Here is a 6277-nt window from a genome sequence, read left to right as displayed (position 1 = left end):
ATTGGTGAGCCCGAAAGGCATCACCACAAACTCCTGGTGCCCATAACGATTCCTAAAGGCCGTCTTCTGAATATCCTACTCACAAACTCTCATATGATGATACCTATATCTCAAATAAATCTTGGAAAACCAAGACGCCCCTGCAACTGATCAAACAAATCATCAATCCTCGATAGTGGATAACGGTTCTTGACGGTCAACTTGTTCAACTCCTGGTAATCGATGCACATCCATTGTGAGCCATCCATTTTCTTGACAAAAAAGATCGGCGCTCCCCACGGCGAGCTAATCGGTCTATTGAAACCCTTCCCCAACAGCTCCTAGAGCTGCGAGGATAACTCCTGCATCTCGGGTGGCACAAGGCGATAAGGTGCCTTGGCAATAGGCGCCGCCCCAGAATCAGATCGATCCGGAACTCCACATGTCTCTTAGGAGGCACACCCGACAATTCCTCGGGGAAAACATCCGGGAACTCACATACGGGAACATCGGAAACAGATCTCGGCCTCTCAATGGCTACCCACGTATCCATCGCATATGCTAAAAAGCCCATGCATCCCTGCTGTAGACTCTGCCTCGCCCTGGCGGCAAAGAAGAAAGTTGATCTCAATCTAGTTCACTCGCCATAAATAGTAAGTACTCCCCTACGAGGGTCTCGTATGGTCACCATATGACGCTCACAGTCAATCACGGCTCCAAACCGGCTCAACCAATCCATGCCCACTATGACACAGACATCACCCATCGCTATTGGCACCAGGTCTATCGGAAACTCAACACCGAAAATATCTAACACACCTCCCCAAAATACATCAGTGGAAAAGACCGCATGCTCATCGGCTATAGAAATCCTTAGCGGTCGAATCAATGTCTCGCGTCTAACACTAATGTGATGACTAAAGGATAAAGAAACGAAAGATCGAATCGCACCCAATTCAAATAACACCAAGGCAGGCACAGAACTCAGAGGAAAAGTACCTATATGCAACACAGTATAAGCGTAACAAATCTCAAAATAACATGAATAAGGAGATACGTACCAGCAACAACATCAGGCGCTGCGCAGACCTCCTCTGCAGTCAGCTGGAATGCTCTCCCACGAGCTCTCGAAACCTCGGCCTTCCCCGGCCGACCATCAGTAACACGTAAAGCAGCAGGAGCCAAAGCCTGGGTTGATCCCTGAGTGAGATGAGGACACTTGGCCTTCCGATGGCCAGTCTGGTTGCAATGAAATCAAACCGAAAATCCCTTGGGGCAGTCCTTCTCTATGTGCCTCTCCTTGCCATATTTGTAGCAAATCCCTGATCGACAAGATCCCTCCTGGATCTTGCTGCACTTTCCACAAGTGCGGCCCTTCTGGCCTCCTGTTCTCGTATTAGCGGGCTTAGCCCGCTTCGTCGCCGGCTACGACTGCACTGGTCTCCTGTCTCTCCCCTGAGGCTCTTCCTCCTCTCTGGTCTGAATCTGCAGCTCAATCTCTCTCCTCCTGGCACTGGTCTGTAGCTCAGCTAATGTCCGATATGATGAGTTCGCCACGAACTCTCGAATATCTCGCCTCAAAATGCTCAAGTACCGGCTCACATGTGCCTGCTTAGTAGACACGTGCTCAGGGCAGAACAACGCCCTCTCATGAAACATCCTCATAATCTCTGTCACTGTTTTTGTCTTCTGCTTGAGAGACAGAAACTCATGGGCCAATCGTTCCCTCTCCACCTGGGGAACATACTCGTCTCTGAACAACTGGGTAAACCTCTCCCAAGTCACTGCAGCATGATCTGTAGGAGTGAAATCATTCGTCATGAACTTCCACCAGTCCTTCGCTCCCAAGCGAAGCTGGTTCAGTACAAACCGAACTCTCAAGTGCTTCGGGAATGAACACGTATAGAAACACCCCTCAATGTCGGAGATCCATCTCATGGAAAAAATCGGGTCCTGGGTCCCGTCAAACTCTTGTGGCTTCGTGTTGCTGAACTCCCGAAACAACGAGTCACCCCCTGTGTTCTCGGAGCAGCTAGGGCCACGGTGGCTGCGGCAGCAGCAGCCTCTGTGACAGCAATGTATCTCTCATTAAATGTCTCAATCAGCGTGGTCTTAATAGACCCGGACATCTCTGGTATGGCCTCCCTGATAGCTACGTCCACCTCCTCCGCAATGATCCTGCAGATCTCCCCGTCACTAGTACCACTGCCCCTGGGGTTGTTGCGGGTAATCACCATAGTCTCTCTGAAACACAGCATAAAAATCATTAAAGACTGGCTCAAGTGCACACTTGATTACCCACCCCTACATGCTCCTTAGCATCCTAAGGTTGTTACTTGGGTCGCATACAGATCTGGTGCTTTCAGTAGTACGGGCCCAATACTACCTTCCACACCAACTCATAGACTCCCCAAATCCTCCTCCTAGGATCCTAATTCACAAGTACTCTATCCCTGACGGATATCAAACTACTCTCTTAGTAGATTTCTCAATGCACATCAGGATATATCTCCTAGATTACTCCTCGACTCAAAGCTCTCTCTAAAAGATTCCTGCTAGGTACTCCTACTTAGCACATATACATAGCAAATAGCAGATAATATCAATCAATAGCATTCCTCGGGCTAAGGCATCATGAATCAGACAACTCTAGCTCTAAATTTCTTAATTACCTAGCCTCTCCTCTAGCATGCAGCTCTAATATCTCATAAGTATCTCATAATATAAACAAGTAAGGTTATTTTGGGAAATCACCATTCGGGCTCTGGCTGATTGTAGACACACTGCTTCATCTCGTTTTCTCTTGAAAACTCTTACTCGTTTTAGAAAATCATTTCTTTTTAGAAAATTTTCTCAAATCCTCAGTTTGAGTCCAGACATACCTGAGGGTACATCCGAATCCCTCAAACCAAGGCTCTGATACCAACTTGTAACACTCTAAATTTCAAACAAATTTTTTTATTTTTAAAACCTCATAAAACACAATCTCATTTTCTCAAAAACACAAATGTATAAGTTGTTCAAAACACAAGACAATAAAATGTTTGACAATATCTCAGAATCCTCAAAACATTATCTTAAGCTGGTGTGTACAATCAAGCCGGCGCCTTCCCGCGATCCTGAGAGGTACCTGAAACACATTTCACACAACACTATAAGCACGAAGCTTAGTGAGTTCCCCAAAATACTATACATAAATAATTACCCTCTCATGGCTATATCTCGATAAGGACCCTCCGTTCATGTGTCTTAGTGAAGACCCTCCGGTCTCACAACTTGGATTGGACCCTCCAGTATGGTATCTTAGTGAGGAGCCTCCGGTCTCACAACTCGGTATGGACCCTCCGGTCCTAACTAAATAAGGCACATAATAATGTACATCATAAATCACAAAGACAAAATGCATGATAACACATAACTCAGTATAAGCACATAAGACCCTTTGGTCACACAGTATTACCACTCAGGTAAGTATAGTGAAAAGACTCAGCTTGTAAGTAATCATATATGTCTCGTACTCAACGATCGGTCTAAACTCCGCCTACATATCATAATCATCTCTAATTAACACTTTATAACAACAATTCTAAAGATGTTAAGCTAACCCCTTTTCTAACTCTCAGAAAGGGTGAAAGATCATTTTATCCCTCCACGGTCTCCATAATCCCTAACGTGACCAACCCTAAAAGTCAACGGAAGTCAACACTAGAGTCAACAGTCCATGTTGACCCAACTCGTCGAGTGCATCTTTGCGACTCATCGAGTTCCTCTTGTTCTCAGAAAAGTCGGGAAAAATCCTCCTCAAGTCGCCGAGTTGTCTCGCCAACTCGTCGAGTTTTCACGTGTCCTGACTATCGGGGAAAACCCTAACCAACTCGTCGAGTTGGCTCACCAACTCGTCGAGTCCCTTCAGTCCATTCTCTCATTCAGACGTTTTTAAGCAGAACTAAGGCCCCATACTCTAGATCTAGCCTCCCAAGGCTGAAATAACATGTAAAGTTGCAAGCTTTACGTTCATGCATGGCATCCAGGGCTAAGTTTTCCAACCCAAATCTCAATAGAGGGTTGAAGGCATGAAATTCGGCTAAATGTTGATAAAGCTTGAATCTTTTGGCCTAAGGGACCTCATACTGTCCAGATCTGAAGTCTCATCTTCAAGTCATGCTCAAAAAACTAAAGGACTCAAAGAGAATATGGAAATGGCCATAAACTCCCTAGTGAAGAGATCTAACAAACAACTGGTCAAGGTGATAACTTTTTACCTCTAAATGGCAGCTAACACAGGAAGAATACTGGATCGAAAGGAACCTTCTCGTTCCAAGCCTCTTGCTCCTCAAACTCCTTCCAAGAATGCACTAAAACACACACTTTTAGTCTCTCTCTCTCTCTCTCTCTCACATGCACATACAAGTGATAATAGCTCGATTAGGGTTTCTCTCAGTGTGTTAAGGTGGGGAGGGAGGCAGCGTAAAGGACTTAAGGTCCTTTAAATAGGGTGCAAACCCTGAAAATTAGGGTTTTCACACTCAGCTCCTACTCGTCAAGTCGGAGCTCCCCAACTCGTCGAGTAGACTCTAAAAATCACACGACCATCTCAATCTTTACTCGGCGAGTTGGGGCCTCCAACTCGAGCTTCCTATAAAATGAGTAAGTCATCAGATTAATACTCGCCCCTGAATCAACTAGAGCATTAGTTTTAGTATAGTTGCTAAATTCGTAAGGAAAAGTTAAACGCCCCGAATCTCCCATATTTCTTAGCAACCCTTCTATGATTGCTGTAGAACATTTCTCATTAAGCACAATGGTAGATGCCTTCTCCAACTCCTTACGATTGCTCATCACATCCTTAGCAAATTTGGGAATTTTAGCCATGACTTTGATGAAAGGTGTGTTAATAGAAAGGGATAGGACTTGCTCCATGAACTTCTTCTATTCCTGCTTTAATGGGTTATATTTAGCTTGAGAGGGGTATGGAAATGGTGGCTGATAAGGGCGAACAAGAGAAGAATTTTCACCACTTTCTAGTGGACATGACGTGGCATTATGGTCGTCACGTTGTGTACACTTAGCATACCGGTTTTTCAACTTTTCTTCTATTCTTTCAAGCTGTTGATCGGGATGCTTCCTTTCTGCTTCAAGAACAACCATAGGCTCAAAAATTATGTCTTTTTCAGTTGATATGACCATTACATGAGGTTGTCGTTTCAAATCGGGATTTTTAGGTGGTAACCGTTTATTCACGAGTTTGGTCAATTGACCTTATTGAGTTTCAATGTTTTATATCGCGGCTAGTTGGTTTCTTATTACAACAATAGTCGCATCATGTCTTTTCTCAGAAATGGATGCAAAGCGTGCAAACATTAACTCGAACTCGGATTTTTTTCTCGGGCGGTGGTTGTTCTTTTTGATAAAAGCCCGACCCATTTTCCTAAACTTTTCTTCTTTAGCCTTCTTGTATTCATCGTGTGACAACCACTCCTTCTTAGGCTTCCTCCAATCTTCATCATATTTATCTCCACTTGAGTAACAAACCTGAGCTTTATGATTCTCGTTCTCATCCAAGTCAAAATCTTTTGTTAAGTGTGGTCCACTATAATTGTAACAACCCACTTGAATGACATGTATAGATTGACCCATCTTTGTCATCCTCCAGTCCATATTCTCGAGTTTCGCCATTATCGTTGCCAAGTCCTCTGAAGCTCCAGTGCCAATTACCTTACATCTTTTAATGTCATCACGAAGGTTGTGGTACTCTCTAGAGTGCTTTTCAAACTCTTCTATTAATTCCTTGAATGTAGTGGGATTCTTCTTTGTCACGGGTCCTTGAGAATCAAGGAGTTGCCTTGTGGTTATGTTTACCCCATCATAAAATATATAAACGTCTTCTTGTACATTTAGATTGTGTTGACGAAAATTCCCTAGCAATCCCATGTATCTCTCCCAGGCTTCATATAAGGACTCGCCATTTTCTTGTTGAAAATTAGAAATATTCTTCTTCAATCTTGAAACCTTTGAAGGTGGACTGAACTGCTGAATGAATTCTTCTCGAAGATTATCACGTGTTTGAATGGCTTTTGGTGGAAGTGACTTGATCTAGTCTTTTGTTGCTCCTTTGAAAGTTACTGGAAGCATCCTTAGCAACATCGATTCGCGTGGAACATTGTGAACATTACAGTAATTCGCAATGTCATAAACTTCATCAATATGCTTTTAGGCATCTTCATGTTCCTTCCTGTAGATTGGGATATCTTTAAGCATAGCAAGCATATTCCCTTTGATTTTGAAATTGGTGGTTGTT

The 6277-nt window shown here is 43.9% G+C and overlaps 1 non-coding gene across 1 annotated transcript; it reads left to right on the top strand.

The window, feature by feature from the left end:
* The first annotated feature begins 5875 nt into the window (after window positions 1-5875).
* Window positions 5876-5982, top strand: LOC145110299 (small nucleolar RNA R71). Its single transcript, XR_013709683.1, has one exon. It is a non-coding gene; the product is annotated as a small nucleolar RNA R71 (small nucleolar RNA).
* Window positions 5983-6277: the final 295 nt, after the last annotated feature.

Source organism: Lactuca virosa, chromosome 4, assembly GCF_052849685.1.
Source record: "Lactuca virosa cultivar CGN04683 chromosome 4, Lactuca_virosa_CGN04683_v6, whole genome shotgun sequence".
Taxonomy (NCBI): domain Eukaryota; kingdom Viridiplantae; phylum Streptophyta; class Magnoliopsida; order Asterales; family Asteraceae; genus Lactuca; species Lactuca virosa.
This window is presented reverse-complemented; position numbering and strand designations above follow the sequence as displayed.